Genomic DNA, 27,868 nt, shown 5'->3' on the forward strand with positions numbered 1-27,868 from the left:
CTTAATATGGGTTCATTTGCCCAAGTACAGTAGGGTCATTTGAGCACACACCCCTTTTTTCTCTATTTTATTTATTTATTATTTATTTGACGATTTTGTATAGCATGAACAAGACTCTTGCCGGTATCAGAGCGCTTTACAGGGTACAAACAGGTGAATGACATATACATATACATGCAATGAGTTATGCGAATACATTACTGGTAGCTAATAGAGACTAGCACATATCTACAATAGTGTATAGATAGTTGAGGTGAATTTGGACACGAGAATCGATTTCACTTCTTTTTTTAAGAAAGCAGCGGATGGATTAAGTCTCGTTTCTGGGTTGAAAGGCATTCCAAATCCTCATGGTCATTCCTGAGAATGTCTGATTGTATGTTTTTTCTTGGAGAAGCATTGTGATTTAAGTAGAAGATTATCAGTATTCCTAGAAGATCTGTTACCTCCCTATAGTACTAGATTATCCGCAAGGTATCTTGGGGTTTTGTGGTGCAATGCCTTATGTGTCATACAGGCGATTTTCAAATGGATTCTGACTTCAAAAGGTAAGCAGTTGAGGGAACGTAGTTCAGGGGAAATGTGTCAGTTTCTCTTGGAACCTGTGCTGAGTTTAGCTGCTGTATTGGTTGAGGCTCTTAGTGGAGAGGTTGTTGATCTGGGAAGGCCGCAGAGAGCGACACTCCCATAGTCCACTCCGGGAATTCCGCTAGAGATTTAGCAGAATCAATGATAAGAGGTTGACCGTCAAGTGCAGTTAGGTGCTTCATCCACTGCCGAATGATGGTTGTTTGGTTGGGGGGAGCGATTAAGAGGAATTCTGTTTTTAATGTGTTTAGTTTTAAATGGTTGCTTGCCAGCAGATCTGTGTTTTTTGGAGCATTGAGTTAAGGTACTTAATGTCTTCAAAAGAGTGGACCTTCATGTAGAGTTGTGTGTCGTTGGCGTACATGTGATATTGGATGTTTGAGGAGTTGAGAAGCTCAATGACTTATTCCATAAACAGATTGAAGAGTGTTGAGGTGAGGGAAGATCCCTGGGGAACTCCCAAGGTGATTGGGTGGGGTTAGATAAAGATTGGTTGATCTTGAATCATTGTGTTCTGTTTTGGAGGAAGGAAGTGAACCAGTTTAACACCGTTACCTGTAAACCCATTCTATGTTTCAAGAGGTCTAGTAGGTTGTCGTGTTTGACTGTGTTGAAGGCTGAGGATAAGTCCAGTAGGATTAACAAACAGGCTTTGTTTTGATCCAGTATTTGTAGTGCGTCATCAATTATGTTGGTCATGGCTGATTCGGTACTGTGCCCTGATCGAAAGCCAGATTGGAATTGATCGAGCAGGTTGAAGTGGTCAATGTAGTTACTAAGCTGCATGTGAACACATTTTTCGAGTAGTTTGGCCAGGGTAAAGATGTTGGATATTGGACAATAGTTAATCCAGTCTGACAGGTCTGCTTATACTTTCTTTAGGATGAGTGGTACCTGACCAGCTTTAAGGATGTCTGGGATGGTTCCTTGCAGAAGAGAGGTATTTATAATCCTGGTCCATAGGGGCACTAGCAGCGGAATGAGTCTTTCAGTGGGTTACTGGGAGAGGGTCTGTGAAATGATTTAAAGCCGTGAGCGTGTTTAAGATAGTTTCTTGCTGTAGATGTTAAAGGTGGTCCAGGAGGCATTGTTCTTGCAGAGCAGTTAAGCGGGGTCGCTGGCGGGTCAGTGAGGAGTTCATGTGTGGGTAGGTATGGGGTAATAGGTTGTTAAGTAGGTCTGTCTTTAAGTTTTTAGTCTTTGTTGTGAAAAAGGAGGCAAGTTCTTCGCAATTAGGGAGTGTTTCCGGATTAGCTTAGGAGGGAGTGGAAGACACCCTTACATTGAGCTTTGATTATTTCGAACAGTTTTTTGGGGCGATTCTTAGCTTGGTCAAATTGTTTACATATGAAGTCAGATTTGAACGTCTAATCTTTCTGTAATAGGAAATGCTGGTGCTTCTTAGTAATTTGAGGTGGGCAGTGGATGGAGCGGCTCTCCATTGTCTTTCAATTGTTCTCAGTGATCTTCTGTCTACATTTACCCTACCGTCATACCAGGGGTTTGAGTCTTTTGTGGTGACTCTTTTCAATTGTAGGGGAGCTAGGCTGTCAAGTACCCTGTTCATAGAGTGGAAGTAGTGATTGGTCAGATCATGTACATCCTTTAATCCATTCTGTGGGGGCATGAGGATGTGGCTAGCAGTTGCGAGTGTGGCAGGATTTAGGTTTTCTAGTTTCCTCTTCCAGATTTCAATCAATCAATCAATCAAGGCATTTATAGAGCGCATTACTCACCCGGAGGGTCCCAAGGCGCTTGGGGGGGGGAGGGGTACCACTACTGCTCGAACAGCCAGGTCTTGAGCTTCTTCCTGAAGGAGAGGTGGTCTTGGGTCAGGCGAAGAATTTTCATTCTTTTAGGTTGGACCCAGAGTAGTTTAACTACTTCCTTGATATGGTAAGTAATTATGTGATGGTCAGACCAGTCGCAAGAGAGAATCGATTCCAGCTGGGTAGAGCCTGCTTTGGAAATTACTATATCAAGGGTTGAGCCTTTTTCGTGGGTGGGGCTAACATAAGATTTGGGACAAGTTAATGTCGGAAAGGAAAGCTTTGAGGCTATTGACCTCTGAGTCGTCAAGATCATTCCAGTGGAGGTTGAAGTCCCCCAGGAAGATCTGAGTATTCTGTTGACTAACATTTTTGGCTAGAATATCCATTATGTGTTCGATGAAGGTAACGATGTTACTAGGAGGATGGTAGAATGGTAGAATGCATGAAGTCAGCATATTGCCTTGTTATTGCTGGTAATGTCTATAGTATTACATAGTAGGGCACCCTTGGCATACCACATAATACTTCCACATTGCAACACACTTTCTTAGACTTGGTCTGTGCATGTAGGACAGTGACTACTCATCTCAAGCTTTGACTGCCTGATGTGCAAGTAACATCTCTCTGATGTATATAGAGTCAACATGCATGAGTGAGCTGTGAGCCTTTGCAAGTATCTTATCTTTGCTGCCACTGGAATTCAGTGATAGAAGGTGATTTTCTAAGTAAAATGCTCCTGGGTACCAATGTTACATATCGTAAGCACTCATTTCAGAGCAGGTGTGCAATACCCAAAGCAGAACAGTAAGCCTATAGAGCATTTTTGTAGTTGATCCTTGATAAATCTACTGCACTATTTAGAGGTAAACGCTATCCAAAAAACAGAAAAAGAATAATGTTTTTGGTAGACGAACAATTTATACACTTTCACCACTTATCAAATGTGCTTTTTATAAGAGAGGTTGTAGTTTAGTCTAAAGTCTAGATTTGGCAAACTCAAAGGAAGGTTGGGTTGAATTCCAGCAATAGAGGCCACAGGAAAGGCAAAACCATTTAGACCATTCCCAATAAACATAATTCTTATGTGCAAGTATGTGTTGATATTTGTAAAGAGTGAACCTAGGTAATGAGCCATACGGCACTGAAGTGAGCACAGCCTCTGAGAAGATACTGTTAGTGGGGGAAGTTCTAGGGCAGATTGTCGGGGTCAGGGGTAGTGCTCCTTGAAGAGATATGTCTTTAGTTTTTTTCTGAATTGTAGTCGAGTTGATGTAGATTCGGATTCGGTATGTATGCTGTTCCGGATCCTGGGAGCATGAAGAGAGAAGACTTGTCTTCTACAGATTCAGGGCCAGTATGGTGTGCTACATTCTGTATGTAGCACTGTTCTTTAATAAAGAAATCATAAATTGTACATGAGGATTTCCTCTCAATCATAACCAAGCCATTGACTTAGAAGACAGATGCTACAGAATGTTGTGGAAAAGGTTGAACCTGAGGAAATGTCATGCTTCCCATTCTTGAGGGACACAGAATGTTTGATAAAGTGGACCAGCTCCTTTGTACCTCTCAGGAAGAATTCAATCTGCCAGTGGCTTTGCTTGCTTCAATTCCATTATCTCCAGTATTTCAGTCAACAGCAAGTGGTACACCTAATCTAAGGCAGCCAACAGGTACAGTGAAAGGACCGCTGCAGCTGTCGCCCATCCTAAGACCACTGGAGTTGGAAAGTTATGTTCACCAATGCTGACACAGTACCAGACGCTGACTTAAAGATATACTGGCTTGTATTCTAAAGCTGGTGAGCTTCACACTGCCCTTGAAGTTGCTCATAAGCTCCTGCTTCCATACTTTATCCTAAATGTGCGGTTAAAGATAGGCCAGTAATTATAGGACTTGAAAGGCAAAAGATTAGCCCCTTGCAAACAATGGGCCGCTTCAGCCACTTTAAGAATAGCTAGGACGTCTCGTGACTCAAAAAAGTGAATGGCCAAAAAAGCTATTGAGGGGACAACCACATCTGTTAATCAATGTATAATAAATGCTGTTCAAGGGTACAGTGAGAGCATTAGAAATTCTTTAAGTAGGCATGCCACCATGTTGCTGGCCATTGCCCCTTAGGCTATCAGGCTATCGAGAAGCTGACCTGGGTTAAGTTTCCACTCAAGGTTCACTCTTCTTGGCCACCATAGACTCTATGATGCTGTTGATTATGTCCTCAAAAACATTGTTAGATTGTCTGACCTCTAAAGAGACACTGGCTCAAATGTCAGATCATTGAAGAGCTTATAATGGGTAGGGTGAATATTATCTGCTTTAGTGACAACCCTACCATATGTACTCTTGTCTTGATCCAAAAATAATTTCACCCAAGCTGTGGCATATAAATACTTGTCTGACAAATACTCAGACTTATCCACTTGCTCTCAAACAATCTCTGAATCTGCTATGGTTCTTCCATGATCCAGCTCGCCCTCTTGTGACTAAATAATCTTGTGCTGTACCCCAGGGGCTAAACATTAATAGTTGGAGATAATGATGTATTAAATCTGTGGAGCAAAAAAGGAATGGATCACCCACTACGACTTGATGCCAGACTTGGGTGAATTTAATAGAGGCGACCTTTAGACACTTGTAGAAGACACCATTTTCTCTATTAACATTTGGAGGATTTGGAGTGCCAAATGATGTCATACTCTGAGTGTATTAAACCTAAATGAGATGGGCCTGATGTGCTACGAAGACAGATGTGCAAGTGTGCACCAGGTTTGAAAATAAACTGTAAATGCTGGCAGTAGCAGCGAAGGAATTGCTCATGGAGCAAAAATGTCTGCACTTCTTGAAGTCAAGTATTGTCCACTTGTAACTTGGTTACGCGGTACACAGGTGAACTGTATTCTGCTCCCAACTTGGCTAAAGTAGCTCATCTCCCCGAGTGCCTATTTCCATAGTGCTGAAACTTTTCCAAGGGATAACATCAATACGAAGAATATTGGTAGAGTCTTTACCATGGTGTTGTTGAAGTGACTAACCCCTAGATGCATCAACGTTGTCATTTGCGATTCCTTAATTGCGAAAAATAAGGAATCGCAATTAAGGATTCGCAAATGGCAATGCATCATTAATTTCGCTATTTTATTGAAATTCGGTAAAAATCGCAATTTTTACCGAATTCCAATAAAATTGCGAGTTCCAAATAGCGATTCCGATATTCCCATTCATTCCTATGGGCTGAAATGCCCATAGGAATGAATGGGAATTGCGAATTCGCAATTTCAAATCGGAATGCATCAAAGCCTTTCAAGGGTGGAGAGGGGGGTCCAAAGGACCCCCCCCTGAACCCATGAAATGCACTTTTACATGTGAGTTACATACACACATGTCCTAAGGACATGTGTGCCTGTAACGTACACGTTTAAAAAATGCATTTTCATGCGTTTTTAAACATTTTTGCAAATTACCACGAAGTTCAACTTCGTGGTAATTTGCATTTGCAATTTTTAAAATCGCAAATGTTTTGAGGATGATGCATTGCTGTTAAGGAATCGCAAAATTGCGATTCCTTAACAGCAATCGCATTTTTTGGAACTCGCAAAAAAAAGCGATTTCCATAAAATGCTTGATGCATCCCAGTAACCAATTTGGGAAGTGCAAAAGGCCGATTTATGCGAATCGCACCGTTTGCACTTCCTAAAAAGGTTGATGCATCTGGGCATTAGTCCTCTAAATGATGTGTAGAGCCACTGCACGTTTCTAATGCCTAGATGCATCAACCTTTTTAGGAAGTGCAAACGGTGCGATTCGCAAAAATCGGCCTTTTGCACTTCCTAAAATGGTTTTTGGGATGCATCAAGCATTTTTGGAAATTCGCTTTTTTTTGCGAGTTCCAAAAATGCGATTGCTTTTAAGGAATCGCAAATTTGCGATTCCTCAAATGCAATGCATCATTCTGAAAACATTTGCGATTCTCAAAATTGCAAATGCAAATTACCACGAAGTTCAACTTCGTGGTAATTTGAAAAACTGTTTAAAAACGCACAAAAATGCATTTTTTAAACTGTTAAGTTACAGACACACATGTCCTTAGGACATGTGTGTATGTAACTTACATGTAAAAGTGCATTTCATGGATGCAGGGGGGGGTCCTTTGGACCCCCCTCTCCACCCTTGGAAGGCTTTGTTGCATTCCGATTTCAAATTGCGAATTCGCAATTCCCATTCATTCCTATGGGCATTTCAGCCCATAGGAATGAATGGGAATTGCGAATTCGCAATTTGAAACTCGCAATTTTATTGCGATCCGGTAAAAATTGCGATTTTTACCGAATCTCAATAAAATAGCGAAATTATTGATGCATTGCCATTTGCGATTCCTTATTTGCGATTCCTTATTTTTCGCAAATAAGGAATCGCAAATGACAACGTTGATGCATCTAGGGGTTAGTTACACTATATATATTGCCTACCTTGGTGGAAACCCTAACGGGTGAAAGAAAAAATCTCACTAGCAAGGTCCAAAGCTGTAACTATCAGGTTGACTAGGCCCACAAAAACAACACACTTAGGGGCACATGCATCAACTTATTTAGGAACTGCAAACGGTGCGAATCGGTAAATTCGGCTGTTTGCGCTTCCTAAATACGTTTTTGGGATGCATGAAGCATTTATTCCAAATTCTTTTTTTTTTGCATTTCCTAAAAATGCGAATGCATTTAAGGAATCGCATTTGTGCGATTCCTTAAATGCAATGCATCATTTTTTTTAAAAATGCGAATTTTGAAATAGGAAGTGCAAATTAACACGAGGTTGACCCTCGTGTTAATTTGCGAAATTGTTTCAAAAAACACAAAAATGCATTTTGAAAAGTGTCATGTTACAGACACATGTCCTTAGGACATATGTGTGTGAAACATGCACTTTAAAATACATTTCAGGGGTGCAGGGGGGGGGTCCTTTGGACCCCCCTCTGCACCCTTGCAATGCATCAACAAATTGCGATTTCCTAAAAAAAGAAATGCAAAACGGCATTGATTCCTATGGGCCACAATGCCCATAGGAATCAATGTAATGCCATTCCTTAATTGCGATTCGCAATTAAGGAATCGCAAATTCCGAAATTTAAGAAATCCTAAAAAAATTAGGATTTCTTGATGCATAGGATTTTGCAATTCCTAAATAGCAATTCCTTAATTTTCGCTATTTAGGAAATGCAAAATCCTACAATGATGCATGTGCCCCTAGGAAACATACTACAATGAACAGCTTTTGAAGAAAATATATTTAATTTTTATAAGCATATGGGTGTTGTAAACCCTATTGAAATATATCCCGCCCTCATAGCCATGGATTCTTAATGCTTAGCTTAGAGCATGAAAGGCCTGATTTAAAAAGTAAAATGTACAAGTGCATATTTATTCACATGTATATTTACTACTTACTACTACTTCTAAGCTATTCACCATTTCCGAAAGTCGATTTACACCTAGGTGTAGACTCACATGTTTCCACTCCCTAGTGACGTATATATTCCCAATCAATTGACGGCTTGCTGGCCCCTAAACGTTTTATTAATTATTGGCAAAAAGGGTATTCTTTGAAATGATAAGAAATTGTGTTTTGGGCCTGTTTGTCTGTGTTATGCTCGCTTGGTGGGCACAACTCTATTTGAATTAAAATTGTCTGACTTATAGTCAGCTTTTTGATAGTTGAATGCTTTCCTAAAATGTGCAGTGTTCAGCTCTGTCTCAAATCTGTTTTTCATTTGATTTGAGAGAATTCCCTCATGATCTATAATATATTTCTTTAGGTTCCCAGTGTTCTCTCACCATCTTTTGTCTCACAGAGCGGGAAATTGGCGAAGATTTGCTACACCATAGAGCTCTTATTGAGACATTGTGGGGTAACATCTTCTGTAGGTGGCTGCGCCCATTTGCCCTAGAAAGTCTTGTGTAAATGCATTTGTTTAACACATTTCCACTAGAATATAATTCCTCATCAATCATCCTTTGTAAGATTATAAAGCTGAGTCGTGTTGGCTCACCATGTAATTTCTAGTGTGTTTTTAATGTCTGCTGACAGTGAGAGCATGATAGGGGCACAGGGCACGGAGCACAGCTGATGTTTTAGGCAGCCATACCATAGTCAATAAGACCTGAAATGCAATCCTGGTAGGGCTCAGAGGGTCGCGTGGTAGAGGCCTGTTTGTCAAATCAGTGTCAGATCAGATATGTAATTCTTGCTAACAAATACATTGGGGCAGATTTACAAGCCCCTTGCGCCTCTTTTACGCCGCAGTTCTGTCACTTTTGTGACGCATTGGCGGCGCAAAAGATGCGCCATACTGTGGGGTATTTACAACGTGACTCATCTGGGAGATGCGTCACGTTGTAAAGCCCTGCGCCAGAAAAAGGCGTTCCGTCGCAGGGGGGCGGCTTCCGGCGCAGGAACGCCTCCCAAAAGTGGCTGAGTGTAATCTACAAGATTTCACGCAGTCACTTTTAGGCCAATGCTGTGTCAAAACCCTGCGCCTGCTTGAAGGAGGCGTAAGGCTTGACACAGCATTGGACAGATAGGGCCCCCCAGAGCATTGCTGGAGCTGCGTGGCGCTTGCGACGCAACTCCAGCAATGCGCCGCCTTTCCGGCACAGATGTGTCATGCATCTGTGCTGTTTTTGCCCCATGGTGCACTGCATTGTAAATGCGGCTCATCTATGGTGGCGGAGGCGGTGCGCAAAATAACTGGCGCATCCCTGCTGATATGCAGGGATGCGCCAGTTATTGTAAATCTGCCCATTATTGTTTAATAGTAGATCAGAAATGATTGCATTATTCTCTGTAGCTATCCAATTGCATCCTTCTCATTCTACCTAACCACCCATCTATTCACCTTCCATCATATGTAGGCCTGGTCACGATTGTTATACATTGTTCACAAGAACTTTTTGCTCAAGTATGTCGAGTAGAAAATGGCTTGCAGGCAGCAGATTTTTCTCAAGCAGGTCTACTGCCAGTATCTCACATCACTTCTGGATGCAAGGTATGCCCTCGGATTAAACTTTCTAGAGAGAGGCTGACAAGAGAAGTTTGCAACATTTGCATAATTGTAAGGACATTTTGCATAATTGGCAACTTTGCACACCACTATTCACCCTGCCCTCCACCACCCATCTACTCACAGCTGTACATTAATTCACTCATCTGGTCATCCTTCCATTCACAAACAGGTATCCGACCCTCTACACAAATCTAGCCATTTTTATGCATCCTCTGCAATCTCACCAATGCATTTATTCATCAATTCATAACCAAGGGCCAGATGTAGGTAATTCCGATTTACTGACTCTTAAATACCGACTCATACCGATTCGGTATTTAAGAGTCGGTAAATTGGAAGGAGGCAGATGTAGGTAAAAAATTACCGATTCTGTAAGAGTCGGTATTTACCAATTTGGTAAATACCGAATCTGTATTTCCCATTGATGCCTATGGGCCTTGAAGCGCATAGGAATCAATGGGAAATACAGATTCGGTATTTACAGAATCGGTAAATACCGAATCCTGCAAGGGTGCAGGGGGTGTCACTTTGACACCCCCTAGCACCCCAATTCCGGACTTGTGTGCCATGTGGCACACAGACATGCCCTAAGGGCATGTCTGTGTGTCAAATTGCACAGGTGTGCATGCACAGATGTGCATGCACACCTGGATTCGGTATTTTACCACCCAATAGGATTGGGTGGTAAAATACCGATTCTGAAGGGCCTGTGGCACTCTTAGGAGTGCCACCTACATGTAGATTTTCCGAATCGGTAAATATACCAATTCGGTATTTTAACGATTCTGTAAATTTACCGATTCGGTAAATTTACATAATCGGTAAAATATAGGCCCCCTACATCTGGAAACCCTAATACCGGTCGGTAACGGCCGAATTCGGCCGTTACCGACCGGTATTAGGGCTCCTACATCTGGCCCCAAGTATTTAGCCTTGCACCCACACGTGTATCCATACAGTTGTGCAACAACAGCCATTGAAACATTTAGGCAACAAAGTAAAAAAAACACAAAGCAATCAATCCATCCAAGCATTTAACCAATATCGACCTGTGCTTTTACACATCCTTATAAGTATTGTCTTTCCAAATGTGTGTGGTGTGTGTGTGCGCGCACGTGGTGGGTAATGACTGTACATCTGAGGTGCCTGTATATGTGCTTTCTGATTTGACATCCAAACATGATGCCACGGCATGCAGTAACATACAGCCACTTCAAACGAAGCAAGCCTGAATTATTGGTTGTGCCAATTATTCTTTAAAAAGTATCAATGTTAGTGCTTAGACGTAAACGATCCACATTATTCACTACTTAGATTAACATGGAAGTCTATCCCTCCAACCTCAGGCCCTCACTCTGCCTCAGGTAATGGACGCATGCACGACGATATACAGAATGGATTTACCATACCATACCATTTTCAAACCCAGGGATCGGCTGTCTTCTTATTCGTTATGTGAAGTACGTGTATTGTCTAGAAGGGATTCACAAAATCAAGTCGTGTCTTAATTAGAAAAAAGAAACTCCTTTAAAGTATGTCTTAAAATGTAGGATTTTCATTAAACATTTAATTTCCGGAGCTCGTAAAAAACTTTCCAATAGCTGTGGTTATGGTTGCACATAAAAAAGGAGGTAAACACTTCTGCTAAGAAGACACAATTATGCCAGTATAAATATATTGAAATTCAAAACTTAAAACAAAAAGCACTTTCTGTGAGCTATAAATCTCCCTGAAATACAAAGGGCTTATGAGAATCTTAGACAACAATGTACATTTACTAAATTTACACAAGCATTTTTGGGGAGTTCTCGAATTTAGTGCATTTTGCTGCGTGTTGAACTCTCTGTTTTGTACGGGGCTTTTAAATTGACAACCTCACTTCTACAGTGTGTGTGAGATGGCTAAGCTTCCCCTCCTGCAGAGCCCTCTGTTACCATGGGTGAGGCCTGGCACTTGAGATGTCAGTAGACCTACGGCTGCGAGGTTAATTTCTCTTAATCGTGTTTTTGTCTTCATGTAGCTCTCCTTTTATCAAAACTCAAAAATCTAACTGTTGGTGCTTATTCCTATCTCCAATTAAGAGACCCTGTGTGGGCCTTTTTTAATAATTTGGTGCCAAATAGAAGTGGTACCCAGCCGGCTGCGGCCTTACATAGAGTCACAAAAGAGTCTTCCTGTAAACTTTAACAGCTGTGGCGGCCGCTCCATTAGAGCGTAAGACCGCCGCCCTCCGCCTCCAACAGGTTTCAAAACCTTTTTATTATTGTTTTATTTTAATCCCCTGGACCCGCCCCCAGGACTCTGATGAATTGTCGTAATGACAAAAGATACAATGTCCACAATGAGTAGGAGTAGAATAAGCTTGTTTATTGTAAGCTACTAACTAGAGCTGGTGTCCCTCTCCTGACTAGCAAGCAACTGCCAGTCTAAGCAGAGAGAGAGAACACCAGAAGAAATAAGGATCCAAAAGGAATGCGAGCATTAAAGGGACAGGGATCAAAACAGGATGGCAGGATACAACATATCCTCATTCCTTCACCATTTCAGAAAAGACACCAAAAAAAAAACTAAACAAAAAACAAATAAAAAAAAAAAAAAACTAGGGATCATCACAAAAGTAATCCCTCAAATAAGACGGAGGTCTCCTTGTCCTGGTCGAAGAACCACACACATCAATCTCAAACACTGCCTTCGGCCTCACCCTCCTTCTAGGGTTCATGTCCAGCTCTTCATCACTCACAACCAAAATCTTGTTTGCAACCTCTACATTGTCAACAGTCGCTACCTCAGTTTGTTCCCGTTGTACGACAGCAACCCTCCCTTTACTCACAAACTTGCACATTCTCGAAAAGTGCCCACGCTTCCCACACTTCAAACAATCTTTGTCTATGGCAAAACATTTTTTATACTCTGAAGTGTGATATGTGCTGCCACATCTTGAGCACATCTTGTCTCTACTCCTATACAAGTCACTATTATTGTTAACATTAAATGATTTTCTTCCAAGCGACTTTTCCCCCTTCTCATAGGATTTCTTTCCCCCAACTGCTCCCACTTCTTCAACTAACTCTACACACGACACACTCTCTTTTCCAGCATCCTTCCGTTCCATCTCCTTCATACATGCCCCCTATTCTTCAACAATCTTAGCAATGTCTATTGCATTTTGTAAACTGGGATTCTTCGCTGCCCACAGCTTTTCCTGCATCTTCTTATTTCCACATTGGACGATGAGCTGTTCTCTGATCATCTCATCCCTGATGTTTCCAAAGTTACATTTCAGAGACAGTTCACGAAGGCGAGTCACAAACTGATCCACACTCTCTCCTTGACGCTGTGGCTGTGTGTAGAACTTGTGTCTGGCCATTACTATGTTCACTTCCTTTGAGTACCTCTTTTTTAAGCGAGCTTTAGCTTCCAAATACACGTTGGAGAAAGCCCTTCCATCTGCATTTGTCCCCGGAGACAAAAATTTGAAGGCATGCTGGCCTTCTTTCCCCAAAGTACTCAATAATAACGCTTTTTTCCTTGCAGCGCTGAAGTCTTTCCCATCAATCGCCTCAATATAGTTTTCGAAGACCTCAATCCACTCCTTCCATTCAATGGGAGGGTCTCCAGACTGTTGTAAAAATAATGGTGGCATTACAACACTATTGCCCTCCATCGCTGTGCCTACACCTGTCTTGATACTGGTCTTAATACCCTAAATACACATGTATTTTAACAGTGAGTCTTCCTTCTTCTTCACTGCCCACTGTTTTACTAACACGAACTGCCCATTGAACACCAACCAGTGTTCATTGTCCACGAAGCTCCTTTAGAAAAATTACACCCCAAAATTACTCTTCTTCCTGTTAATTTCCTGCAAACACTTCACTAGACAACCTGAACTTGAATTCCAAGTACTCACGTTCCTTCGTTTTGATGTTGTCCTTCACAAACTGTTTATCAGCCTTTCTTTTCTTCGTCCGCGCATCGGTCTTCGTTGCGCTCACCTCTGTTGCCTAGCAACTGTTAGTTGCACTGGAAGCGGAAACGCGCAGCTTGCACGTCACAACGTGGCGTCGATACACACAGTGCGATGTGATGTTCCCTCAAATCCAGCGCACAGCAGAGACAACAATGGCAGGCTTCCTTCAATCAACGTTCACTGCAGGTTCGTTTACCGCTTTTGAATGTCGCATCCACGCTCTCATGCACTCGGTAATGATCACAGGCTGAGTCTCAGTATATTATCCTTGAGCAATTCACAGAGTGTCCTTTAGTGTTTCCCTGAGCAGTGGTGCATGCTATTGCAGCATATTAAGAAAAACTTTACTCACACGTTGTTCAAAACTTTGGTTTCTTTGGTGTTCCCTTCCTTTCTTTTCCTTTTTTGTATTTTCCAAAGTTTATTCTCGACCAGACTTCCAAACTTCGAATTAACAGCTTTCTTTGGCAAAGCAATAAATCTTTTTTTTTTTCCTTGTTGCACGCGCAGTTCTCTCACCAGCTGCTGGTCACTTCCTAGTAGCCTCTTCTTCAACACCTGCTAGTCTTCTATCGCCAAAATGTCGTAATGACAAAAGATACAATGTCCACAATGAGTAGTAGTAGAATAAGCTTGTTTATTGTAAGCTACTAACTAGAGCTGGTGTCCCTCTCCTGACTAGCAAGCAACTGCCAGTCTAAGCAGAGAGATAGAACACCAGAAGAAATAAGGATCCAAAAGGAATGCGAGCATTAAAGGGACAGGGATCAAAACAGGATGGCAGGATACAACATGAATCTTGGGGGCGGGTCCAGGGGATGACACTGCTGGTGGGAACTCCCTTCACTGTGCATGAGGTCTTTGGCCGCTGGATCAGTCCGGTCAAACCCTCTTGTGCAGTGAAGCTCTGTCCAGCCCCAGCTACGTTGCTGGGGATGGAGAGAGCAGGTACAGGTCCAAGTCTGTCTTGGAGTACAAGTTGCTGGCACTAAGACCAACCCTGAAGCTGCTCTCATGCGAGAGCAGCTTCAGGATTGGCCACAGGGCAGTGGGAGACGGCGGTGGCGGTGTTAAGGTAAGGATTTTTTATTTATTTATCTTTTTTGGGGCTCCCGAACCCTGACCCCTCCTATTCTGACTCCTCCGGCCGGTACACCCCCCCCCCCCCCATCCACTTTGCCAGGGGGCGGGCCACTACTGAACACCACTACATAAAGTGTGAAACATTTCTCATCAGGCTCTGCCTGGTGTCTGTTCAAGCATGCGCCCTTAATTATCCACCTGCAATTTACCCAGAAAGATATATAAAATAAATAAAATAACATCTTATCACATAGAAATTGTATGCATTTCCAAGATTAACATTTGGATTCCTGAGTAAAATCGCCAAATCTGAAAACAGATTTTGAATAACATATTTTTTAATATCGTTTTTGAGAGTCGCATGATTTTATAGGTTGCAACCAGCTACTGGATTACATAATCAAATGGAATTTGTAGATAGAATCCTCTTTTTAATGTAGATTTTCCAGACTGCGAGCAATCTGCCCTGTCCTTCATTTGACCAAAGGGATGAATCAGCTGTTGACCTCTTTGGGGGGATTGTACATTACACTTGGGTTCTGCTCAGCTCCCTGTAATCATGGCCAGTGAGAGGCACTGTCTGTTTTGTTCTACTCTGGTGTCCAAATTCCTTAAAGTGGAAGGATAGGGGTGATGATGCGTTTGCTGGGGTTATAATTTGCAGTCAATAGACCTCTGTGGCTGACTGAGCGGTGAAGGGATTAAGCGTTCAACCGATCACAATTTTAACAGCGTAACCCATTTGGTCACACAATAAGGACCAAGATTTAGTAATCAAAGATAAGGTGGATTATGAAATAATAAGGGGGTCATTATGATGTCGGACACTGTCTCGGTCATGGGACCGATCCACACCCGGTCGGTGGTCCCATCCGCCTCATTAGGATGCGACGGAACACTATTCGGTCGCATTCCTATATTTCTCTATGGGGGCAAGCACTATGGCTGTTAACCGGCCATAATACATGCTCCCATTTTGAAATTGAAAGTGCAGTTTATCCCTGCACCCCGTGGCAGGCACCTCAAGGTGCCTGCCACAAGGTGCAGAGATACACAGGGGGCCCTCCAATCGGAGGCCGTGCACCAAAGGGGGCCATGCTGGGGGCCCCCATACACGCTCTCCGACATGGTTTCCATGTTGGTCAGACCGGCATGGAAACCATGTTGGAAAGCGTGATCGGAAGCTGAAGGGTGGAAAGACCCACCTTTGAGATTACTTGCCGGCTTCCAACTGGCGGCCAGGCTCTGATGGAGCAAGGTGGAAAACAAACATTTTTGAATACACCTTGTAAAATTAACTATTCGTAACAATGATATGTACTAAACGTGTGGTTTTGAAATTAACCAACATAGAATAGAATGCACACACACAAATACAAGTGGGATACTAATTTGCATGAAATTGCCAAGCATAGTTTACTAATTTGTCGTATATTGTGTCATAAAAGGTACGCATTTGTTGTAATCTAATTGAAAATTGCAAGAATGTGCTTTTAGTCTGTTTATTTGTGGCATAAATCATGAAAATTGGTAAGTAAAAACATGCATATGTGTTGCTTAAAGCTAGGTAAATACTAACTGGGATATTATTAGAAGGGTAGGTAAACAGAGAGGCTTTATTTCATACATTTATGTTTTATTTGTGTTTGTTTCTGTAATAGTTCCTAAATTGAGGCCTGTGTGAACAAACAAAATGGAAGCTGACTCTAATTCCGAGGTGGCGGTCGAAGCACGCATGCGCCAACTGGAGATGCGAGCTGCCTGCGCCTGAGCAGTATGGGTCAAGGACAGCGTGCCCTGCTTCATGGGGCACATACTAAGTTTGTTGAAGTCAGCAAGTTAACTCGTGGGAATGGGACATCGAATAACAATCTAAAGGGCACTTCGAAGGAAGTAAAATACGAACAATAGCACCACTATTTTTTGTGTCATAATGATGACTCCGCACACATTGAACAGTAAAGCGATGAGGTGATGCCCATCCAACTCTAAATTGACCAATCAGGGACATTTTAGGACATAAGAGTTAAGAATTTAGACAGATAAGTTAGTGTAAAAAAAGGGTATAGAAGAGGACATTTGGGACTTTGAAGGGAGCTTGCTTTTTGACCAGATCTTTGCACCCCGAGATGCTGTCAGTGTGTGCAATTCTCCTTACGGCGCAGTGACTTTGACATTTTTCTGAACTTTAACTTTTGAATGGGTGCGAAGTCATATGAGAAGAGAACATTGAGAGAGTTAGAGAGGTGTTTCTTTGGGAAATATTTTGTTTTTGTGCTGATGTCTGCGTTTCTACATTTGGGTAATATATGCTTTCTTATTTTCCTAAACTGTCATGCTTATAAATAAATGTTTTGAATTTAACTTTTCTTTCAGGATTATTAATGCATAACTAAATCATTTCCTTCGAGTAAAAACGTATAGATCATGCTAGGAGATTTATTCTCTAAATAAAAATTAAATAAAGGGAAAATTAAGCAGGTCTTGTTGTCCTTTAGTTAACTTTTACTAGCTGATCCATCAAAATGAAAAGTGGGGTGTTTTAAATCCTTCCTTTAAAAACCATGGTATTAAAATAAAACTGCAGTTGTAAACTATGTATAAAATTTTAGTTTAGGCACTCCGCTATAGCACCGCAGCTCTCCTTTTAGGTCTTCACAGAATCGTTGGAGTAGAATAAATGTATGAGTGAATGAAAGCAAAGAGTTATGGGCCCAGTTGAGAGAAAATGATGAATAACTTCGTGGGTTAAGGTGATGGTTTATGAAGAATTTTTGGAAATGAGCTGCATCATTGCCAACCAGGGGTTGGAGGCCTGCGTGGTGGAACAGTGGTGGATGGGCCAGTCGGCAGGGTCTAATAAGGCCTGTCCACCTTGGCCCGAAGATAGGGTATGTGTCTTTACAGTAAAGGTAAAACATGTCCCTTGGATAAGAAGACTCAACACACATATAACCAAAATTCACTCAAACCAAAGGCCCCACAGAGCAGGGGTGCACATACACTGGACCTGTACCTTCAAACCAAAGTACCACCAAATTTGAGAAATAGCATCAAGATTATTATTCATATAAAAAGTCATATATTAAAAATAATCAAGATTTACTTTAAAAACACTGAGTATTTCATAATTCATAATAGTACAATACATAAAATATAGGTTAAAAAACAATTAAACTAAGTTGATTGTGCCAATCATGCAATCAGTGAGGCCTATGTCTAAATACCCCAATGCAAAACTCTTCACGGAAACATATTTTGGGGGAAGGAGAGCAGGAAAGAACTAGCGAGGGAGACCCTATTGCACAGTAAAAAAAGCTGTTACAGAACCTGATCCAACTTATTACATTGAGTGTATGTATTTATTATTGTATATATTTTTTTCAATTTATTTCAGTATTCTTTGCTCGTGGTTGGATTCAGTGGCCTTATGTGCCAACGAGTTTCGGTGGCAGAAAAACGATATATCCCGCCTGCCAAGGAAAGAGGATTCTGTTCTCTGTTCTGAGCAGCAGGTCTCTAAATCTCATTCATTGTTAAGGTGAATCTTGATTGTTTTTAATATATGATTTTTTATGTGAACACAAATGTTGATTCCATTTCTCGAATTTGATGGTATTTTGGTTTGAAGGTACACGTCCAGTGTTTGTGCACCCCTTTGGTTTGAATGAATTTTGGTTATATGTGTGTTGAGTCATCTTATCCAAGGGACACGTTTTACCTTTACTGTTCAGTAGTGCCCTGGTCTCTTTGGGTGGTGGTGTCACCTCTCAACTGCAATTACTTATGTGTCTTCAGGATTAGCCCTGGGGGGGCAGGGGACCTAAGTCAAGTGAGCCTAGACCAGGATGGTGCATCTGCCTGACTTGTTTCAGGAGCAATTAGGCGATAGGGGAATAGGCGATGAGGAAGTGCTGGGCACGAGTGCGCTGAGCCGGAATGTTGGGGTCGGGGACTGGGACCTGACTATGACGAAGAAAGAGTTGGTGGAGGTTGAGATTGTGGATGATGGTGAGTTGTTGGAAGGGGGTGTCTGTGAGAATGAGTGGTGGGCGGCACCTCCGACTGGTAGGGGAAGGGGTGTGCCTAATAACTGGGGTATTGTTGGTATCTTGCAGGATGTGACTACAAGCAGAGCGTCTACTCAAGAGGAGAAACCGGCAGCGTCAGGACAGAGGGCTTCATAGCGGGCCTCAATCTTGAAGCCAGGTAAAGTGAGGTGGGGGGACACAAAGGGAGAACAGGTGGGGTTGCGGAAGTGGGGGTTCAGGTTGCAGGATAAGAGGCGCAGGCTCAAAGTTAGGGTGGTCCATGGCTGTGAAGGGGGAAGTATGTGTAATACCAGGGCAGGAGTATGAACAAAGCAGGGGTCGCGGGGGAGGATACAGCAGATTCCCTTAAGGTATCACAAGCCACAGAGAACACCGAATGTGGGGGAGGGTGACAGCGAAAAAAGGAGAGCAAAGGGGTGAGAAGGAAGAAGATGCCAAACATGGGGTTTACTAAACCGTTGGGACACATTTGATGGCTGCTAATAAGAAGCAGATTTAGAAAGGGGAATTTTTTTAGTTATTTAAGTTGCGACATCGCGAGATATGGGCAAAAGAAGGATCAGAGAAAAAGGAGTATGAGCTGTCATGTATGGCCAGGCTACCAGTCAATATAGAAAATTGTACAGCAGCTTTTCTCATATACGCAAGCATGTATTCCGATAAGCATCCAGAGAGGTGTGTTGCCCTGTTTAAATATCTGAATGTAGTGCAGAAGGTACAGGATACTTTTGGGGGTGGACATGGGTATGTTGCGATGAGGAATATTATGCTTGATTTGCGGAGGAGGAGGAAGACGGGTTGTCGGGGCAGTGGGATTATGAGTTGTTCTTGCAAAATATGACACAGGACAGGCCAGCTGATTGGTTACCTACAGGTCCTTTCGAGGGCGTGTCTCCCAGCCAAGTGTGGATAAAGCAGGTCGGGGTCAGCCAGCGGTGGCAGGAGCATGCTGGTTATTCAATCAGGACAGTTTTTGTGAGATGATTGCAAATACTGCCAAAAGTGCTCCAAATATGGCAGCAGGCACATGCTTGCCCAGTGTGGTGTCCAGGGAAGGGTTACCAGGCCACAGGGGGATGCCTAGGGACACTGGACTAGGCACAGTGACAGAGGGCAGGGTAGTGGAGTTCAGAGTTCCATGGGAAAGGCATGTAAGCTGGTTAAGTTGGTCTGTTTGAGAAAGTAGCTGGTCATCCTGGGGTCCAACAGGAAGAGGGAGTTGTTGTTACCAAGTTTTCAGTTTGGTTTTTGTTTGTGTTACGAGGGTCCCAGGGTTCAACAGTGGGCAGAAAACTTGAGATCAGCCAGAGGGCATGAGGATTTGGTTTGGAGAAAATTAATGAAGGAGGCGTAGGTGGAAAGAATGGAGGGGCCTTTTCCAGACTGCCCACTAGAGAATTTGAGGATTTTGCCCATTGGAGTGGGGCCCAATTCATCACCTTTCCTGGCCTGCTGGGCTGTCAGTGAATGACTTAATTCTTGAAGGGTGCAGGAAGGTGCAATATGCCGCCGGTGACACTGCAGTCTGGTTCGTCAGCAAAGTGGGAAGGGGTGCCCTTTTGGCGAAGTGTAACATCAAATTAGGGTTTCGGTTGCTTACTGTTCACCCTGCGGACCATGAGTTGTTGGGCATCCAGTTTGGAGGATAGTTTTTTGTGGATAAGGCTTTGCATATGATGTTCAGTTTCTTGTTCCTTGTTTGAGGCTTTAAGCTCCTTTTTGCAAAAGTTTGTCCTTGTGACCAGAAAGGACACGATGACTCATTATTTGGATGACTTTTTCAATGTTGGGACTCCATGTTCCGGAGATTGTCAGGAGAGTGTGCTGTTGTTCCAGGGCATAATGCAGGATTTAGTGGTCCCCTTAGCACCAGAAAATGCGGTGAGGCCCATTCAGACGATTACCTTTTTGGGAATAGAACTGGATTTGGACAAGATAGAGATTCATCTGCCTGATGAGAAGAAGAGGTCGGTCTACACTCACTAAATATAGCCACTTATCTTTCTCCGGTCCATCCTCACCCAAACTGCTAAAAACCTAAGGTCATAGCAGCACCTCAACTATATCTGCTGGGCTTACAGTTCCCCCTGGCGGTAACAGGGAAGCCAGTTCTTTTATATTAACCAGGCTATAGTGCGCATAGCTACCAAATGTGATGTTTCTATTTCAAAACATAGCCCATAGGCACTTAGCTGCATAACTCTAAAATTAATAGATAATTAGATATACAAATGAAGACACATGTTTACAATCTGGTCTTGAAACGTTTATTTTTCTTTCAGATGTACTTTGGTACATCTCGTAATGTGAAGTTAGTTCTAACATTTTGCTCAGGGCTTTTGAACACAGACTTGCAGGTCTTGTCCATTCCAAGCTAGGCACGTTGACAGTTAGTTTGATGGCATTTTGTTTTCATTGCATTGGACCATAACACTCAATTTACATAAGGAGCAGAATTCTGGCTGATTCATGATATCCCGTTTTACAGACACATAAACAGAGCTCTACCTAACGACAATGGCAACTAACTATTTATTGAGATTATTGCTGCAGCGCCTCGCTTAAAACTGTCGAGTCTCATACAAAAAGCACTAGCAAAGACAAAATAAGAGTGACGAATTATCGCGTCGATGCACTTTATTTTTAGTTTTTATTTACAGTTCCGAAATGGATGCAAATCATGTTGGAACTCGATATTAATGGCCAAATTGCCAGTTGGTACGGCATGATGCATGTGTGCACGCGAGTAAGGAGCTAATCTAAAGCCTACTCTGTGTTTTGACTTGTAGACACAATAGACGGCTAAAATTGTGTTATGTGTTGAGTTTGTTAATATTACGCTGGCATAACAGGAAGAGGGGGTTCAATATGTATCAACCTGTAAAGCAGTAGAGCATTGAAAATATCTAGAAATCCAATTACTAGTCAGTTTTCCTGTTCTGTCGCATTACAGTAAAGTAATCATCAACGTTCTGCACCAACTAGAGTCTCTTGAGTTGGTACAGAGGGAGACCCCAGTATAATGAATTAACATATTTAAGCCGGTATGTTATGAGGGCATGGACTAGCATCTTGTGACAAGGAATCAGAGCAGGAACAAACACTTTCTCAGGAACCGAAGAGGACCGAAACAAGTCCCACCACACTATCCACCTGTGGTTTGAAGGACAGGTTATCACCAAACTTCGCTCCAAGATTCTGAACCACTGAGGCCGGAGTCGGAGGAGATGGAGCAAAACTAGGTCAAACTTCACTACTCCACGAAGGGGGAGTCCGAAAACCAGCACTTTTTTCTTACTCATGTTGCACTGAAGATTATTACAGCACCTTCTATCAGAATCTCAATGCTAAGGAAATAGTGGCACCTGACATTGAGGGGGCATACCTTAATAACAACCTTAATTATGCCATTCGGACAGATTGGAAAAACTTGGATTGGGTTTCTCCAACTTAGTTGCACTGAAGATTATTACAGCACCTTCTATCAGAATCTCAATGCTAAAGAAATAGTGGCACCTGACATACCTTAATAACAACCTTAAGTATGCCAGATTGGAAGAACTTGGATTGGGTTCTTCCAACTTAGTTGGAAGAACCCATGACCAAGGAAATGGTTATGAGAGCCATTAGCAAACTAAAGGTAGCGATAATCCCATTCCCATGATTTTACTGCACAGTTTAACAACATATACTGCACTAAGCTGTCCCTAGCCCTTACCAGTTTGTTTAATGACTATGGGGAGGCAGGGGAATAAGCAGACTCCATTCAAGAAGCAGCAGGGGTTGTAATACCTAAGCCTGGCAAGGACACTACCTGTGCATCTCTTACAGGCATATCTCTATTCTCATTGTTGGTATAGAGCTCTTGACTAGCATTCTGTTGGCTTGGGCCAGTCCTCAACAGAAATGATAAGTGCTGAATATTCTGCATTTATCCTGGGATGTTAGTGTCGAGACAACAAAAGAAATATTTACACTTTTTGGAAAACTCCAGAGAAAAAAAGAGCACATCGTTCTGTTCTCATAAGACGCCATGAAAGTGTTTGCCAGAGTATACAGGACTTACATGGCACAGGTGATGCAGAAGCTAGGATTTGGTCAGCACTGTCCTGAGTGTACCATATCGAGATCCCAAGTGCCAGCTGTATTAGAGTAAATGGTGCAGTTTCTGCAAGCATAGATATAGAATGTGGTACGGGACAAGGGTGTCAACACTCACTGCTCATATTTGCCTTGACATTAGAACCTTCAGCAATTGACATACAGAGAAGAATAGATATTAAAGGGCATATGGGACAGAACGAGTTCAAAGCTTACTGTGTTTGCAGATGACATCATAATGTCTTCAGTGGATCAAAAAACTCAGTACCAACACTTCCAGAAGAGTAGGAGAAGTATCCTACCATTTCTAACTTTAAAATCAACATTACGAAACTCAAAGGTCTAATACTATATCAGTTACCTAAACAACTAAAGGCTCTTCAGAAACTTATACCCATCAAAGGAACTGAATTCGAAGTCATCCCTAGGTATCAACCACGTGTTATCACACACATTGTCTCACTTAATTACTCTAGGTCAGTGGTCTTCAAACAGTGGAGCATCCCCCCCTGGGGTCTGTGGCTGTTTTACCAGGGGGTCGCAAATACCTCAACAAGTAGTAGCCACACCACCAAACTCCTCTGGACCGACCACCGCTGCATCCACCTTGCCTTCCAGAAGCCCCCCACACACCACCACACCCAACAGATCCCCCGCCGCTGCTGGAGTAAAAGCACCGAAGACCAACTACACGCTAACCTCGCTCTCAGCCCACCCACCGAACTCTCCAACACCGACGACGCTGCCCACAGCCTCAGACGCTGGATCGAGGACTGCTCCAACACCCTCGCCCCACTGAAGAAACCCCCCCACAGAGACACCAGCAAGAGAGCCAGCTGGTTCACCCCAGAACCCCTAACTTCCAAGCAAGCCTGCCAGAAACTAGAGAAGAAATGGCATAGTGAACAAACTCCGGACAGCAACGCAGCACACAAGGACGCCATCCACAACCACCACCACCTCATCAGGGCGGCCAAGAGGACCTCCTTCAAAGACCGCCTTGACAACAATGCACACAAAAGCAAGGAGAACTTCAACATCGTGGAGGAACTCTCCAACCCCAGCTCAAACACCAACGACATCCCGCTGTCGCAAGCCCTGTGTGACTCCCTCGCCACCTTCTTCCACCGCAAGATAGCAGACATCCACAATAGCTTCAACACCCAGACAGCCCCAACAGACAGCAACAAAACAGACCCTTCGCACACCATCGACCACAACCCCCTGCTAGCCTGGGCCAGTGTGAGCACAAGGACACGATCAAGACCATACGCACTCCCGCTCTCCGTCAGACCCATTCCCGAACCACATCTTCAACAGAGCAAGCAGCTCCATCGCACCCCACCTGCGCAACATCATCAATCACTCCCTCAAGACTATGACCTTCTCAGAGATCTGAAAACACGCCGAGATCAGCGCCCTACTCAAAAAACCTAAGGCAGACCCAAGAGACCTCAAGAACCTCTGGCCCATCTCTCTGCTCCCCTTCCCGGCCAAGGTCATCGAGAAAACCGTCAACAGACAGCTAACCCGATACCTCGAAGAAAACAGAATCCTGGACCCTTCCCAGGCAGGGTTCCGCAGCAACCACAGCACAGAGACTGCCCTCATCGCCGCCAACGATGACATCAGGACCCTGCTGGACAACGGCGAGACCTCAGCACTCATCCTCCTAGACCTCTCTGCCGCCTTCGACACCGTCTGCCACCGCACACTACATGCACACCTCCACGCCGCGGGGATCCAAGACAAGGCTATGGATTGGACCACCTCCTCCCTCTCCGGCAGAACCCAGAGCGTTCGCCTCCCCCATTCCTTTCCAAAGCCTCCGAGGTCATCTGCAGAGTACTCCAGGGATTCTCCCTCAGCCCGAAGCTGTTCAACATTTACATGGCCCCGCTCGCACACGTAGCCGACAGCACAACCTCAACATAATCTCCTACACCGAAGACACTCAGCTGATCCTCTCCCTCACCAAGGACCCCATCACCACCAAAGCCAACCTCCATGAAGGAATGAAGGCCGTCGCCGACTGGATGAAGACCAGCCATCAGAAGCTGAACTCAGACAAGTTGGAGGTCCTCATCCTCGGCTCCAACCCTTCAGCCTGGGATGAGTCCTGATAGCCAACGCCACTGGGGGCAGCCCCGACACCCATCGACCACGCATGCAACCTGGGAATCATCCTCGACTCAACACTCTCAATGACCAAGCAAGTCAACGCCATCTTCTCCTTCTGCTTCTACATCCTACGCATGCTCCACAAGATCTACAGATGGATCGCATAACGCTGCTCGAGTGTGGAATTCTCTCCCGCTTGCCCTCAGAGAAAAAAACAACTGGATGGCATTCAGGAAGCTTTTAAAGACTCACTTGTTCAGCAACACCTGTTAATCCTCCTAGCTGCTGCCTTGGTTTTCGGCATGACTGATCCTCGACGTACCACGCCACGGCCACATCACCCCCCACCTGAGAAACCTGCACTGGCTCCCCGTCAACAAGAGGATATCCTTCAAGCTCCTCATGCACACAAGGCACTCCACAAGACCAGCCCAGCCTACCTCAACAGAGAGCTCTTCTTCTACATCCCCAAACGCCGGCTACGCTCCGCCAACCTCTCGCTCGCCACCGTCCCGCAAGAACAACCACTGGTGGAAAATCCTTCTCCCACCGTGCCGCCAAGACATGGAACACCCTCCGACTGAGCCTACGACAGACCCAAGACCTGCTGACCTTCAGGAGGATACTCAAGACCTTGTTATACGATCAGTAGCGCCCCCCCAAGCGCCTTGAGACCCTCTCGGGTATGTAGTGTGCTTTACAAATGATTGATTGATTGGTGCCGCTCGCCAGAGAGATTGACTGCCGTAAAGACTTGCCAGCGTTCTTCAAAGCCCTAATCATCGTTGCTGCAGGAGCAGCCTACCAGTGTTAAATCTGCCGGAGACCCTGTGTGTGGAGAAGCGAGGCCGCAGCGGAGGCGAGAGGTGCGGCCCGGGGACTGCGAGGGACAGCGTCAGTAACATCAGCTGTTCCCTCTTCCCGCGTGAGCCGCGCCCCCTCCCAGTGCCCCGCCCCCTACAAGGCGTTTAAAACCTCTCGCGGCCCCCGCTCCGCGGGGGCCGCTCGCCAGAGAGATTGACTGCCGTAAAGACTTGCCAGCGTTCTTCAAAGCCCTAATCATCGTTGCTGCAGGAGCAGCCTACCAGTGTTAAATCTGCCGGAGACCCTGTGTGTGGAGAAGCGAGGCCGCAGCGGAGGCGAGAGGCGCGGCCCGGGGACTGCGAGGGACAGCGTCAGTAACATCAGCTGTTCCCTCTTCCCGCGTGAGCCGCGCCCCCTCCCAGTGCCCCGCCCCCTACAAGGCGTTTAAAACCTCTCGCGGCCCCCGCTCCGCGGGAGCCGCTCGCCAGAGAGATTGACTGCCGTAAAGACTTGCCAGCGTTCTTCAAAGCCCTAATCATCGTTGCTGCAGGAGCAGCCTACCAGTGTTAAATCTGCCGGAGACCCTGTGTGTGGAGAAGCGAGGCCGCAGCGGAGGCGAGAGGCGCGGCCCGGGGACTGCGAGGGACAGCGTCAGTAACATCAGCTGTTCCCTCTTCCCGCGTGAGCCGCGCCCCCTCCCAGTGCCCCGCCCCCTACAAGGCGTTTAAAACCTCTCGCGGCCCCCGCTCCGCGGGAGCCGCTCGCCAGAGAGATTGACTGCCGTAAAGACTTGCCAGCGTTCTTCAAAGCCCTAATCATCGTTGCTGCAGGAGCAGCCTACCAGTGTTAAATCTGCCGGAGACCCTGTGTGTGGAGAAGCGAGGCCGCAGCGGAGGCGAGAGGCGCGGCCCGGGGACTGCGAGGGACAGCGTCAGTAACATCAGCTGTTCCCTCTTCCCGCGTGAGCCGTGCCCCCTCCCAGTGCCCCGCCCCCTACAAGGCATTTAAAACCTCTCGCGGCCCCCGCTCTCTCGCGGCCCCCGCTCCGCGGGAGCCGCTCGCCAGAGAGATTGACTGCCGTAAAGACTTGCCAGCGTTCTTCAAAGCCCTAATCATCGTTGCTGCAGGAGCAGCCTACCAGTGTTAAATCTGCCGGAGACCCTGTGTGTGGAGAAGCGAGGCCGCAGCGGAGGCGAGAGGCGCGGCCCGGGGACTGCGAGGGACAGCGTCAGTAACATCAGCTGTTCCCTCTTCCCGCGTGAGCCGCGCCCCCTCCCAGTGCCCCGCCCCCTACAAGGCGTTTAAAACCTCTCGCGGCCCCCGCTCCGCGGGAGCCGCTCGCCAGAGAGATTGACTGCCGTAAAGACTTGCCAGCGTTCTTCAAAGCCCTAATCATCGTTGCTGCAGGAGCAGCCTACCAGTGTTAAATCTGCCGGAGACCCTGTGTGTGGAGAACCGAGGCCGCAGCGGAGGCGAGAGGCGCGGCCCGGGGACTGCGAGGGACAGCGTCAGTAACATCAGCTGTTCCCTCTTCCCGCGTGAGCCGCGCCCCCTCCCAGTGCCCCGCCCCCTACAAGGCGTTTAAAACCTCTCGCGGCCCCCGCTCCGCGGGAGCCGCACGCCAGAGAGATTGACTGCCGTAAAGACTTGCCAGCGTTCTTCAAAGCCCTAATCATCGTTGCTGCAGGAGCAGCCTACCAGTGTTAAATCTGCCGGAGACCCTGTGTGTGGAGAAGCGAGGCCGCAGCGGAGGCGAGAGGCGCGGCCCGGGGACTGCGAGGGACAGCGTCAGTAACATCAGCTGTTCCCTCTTCCCGCGTGAGCCGCGCCCCCTCCCAGTGCCCCGCCCCCTACAAGGCGTTTAAAACCTCTCGCGGCCCCCGCTCCGCGGGTGCCGCTCGCCAGAGAGATTGACTGCCGTAAAGACTTGCCAGCGTTCTTCAAAGCCCTAATCATCGTTGCTGCAGGAGCAGCCTACCAGTGTTAAATCTGCCGGAGACCCTGTGTGTGGAGAAGCGAGGCCGCAGCGGAGGCGAGAGGCGTGGCCCGGGGACTGCGAGGGACAGCGTCAGTAACATCAGCTGTTCCCTCTTCCCGCGTGAGCCGCGCCCCCTCCCAGTGCCCCGCCCCTTCCCTACACCTCACTTACTTAAACAGGGCCTAGCACGCGCATCGCGGGACGCGCGCGGGCGAAGCCCGGGCAAAGGGCGGGCCCTCTGTGGCCCTCAGGGGCCTGAAGTGGCCGGGACGGGCCACCCCCCTAAGTTCGCCCTTCGGAAGTCACAAGTCAAACCTAGGCTACACTCAGAGGAAAGTGGTAGTT

Source organism: Lissotriton vulgaris, chromosome 6 (assembly GCF_964263255.1).
Source record: "Lissotriton vulgaris chromosome 6, aLisVul1.2, whole genome shotgun sequence".
Lineage (NCBI taxonomy): Eukaryota > Metazoa > Chordata > Amphibia > Caudata > Salamandridae > Lissotriton > Lissotriton vulgaris.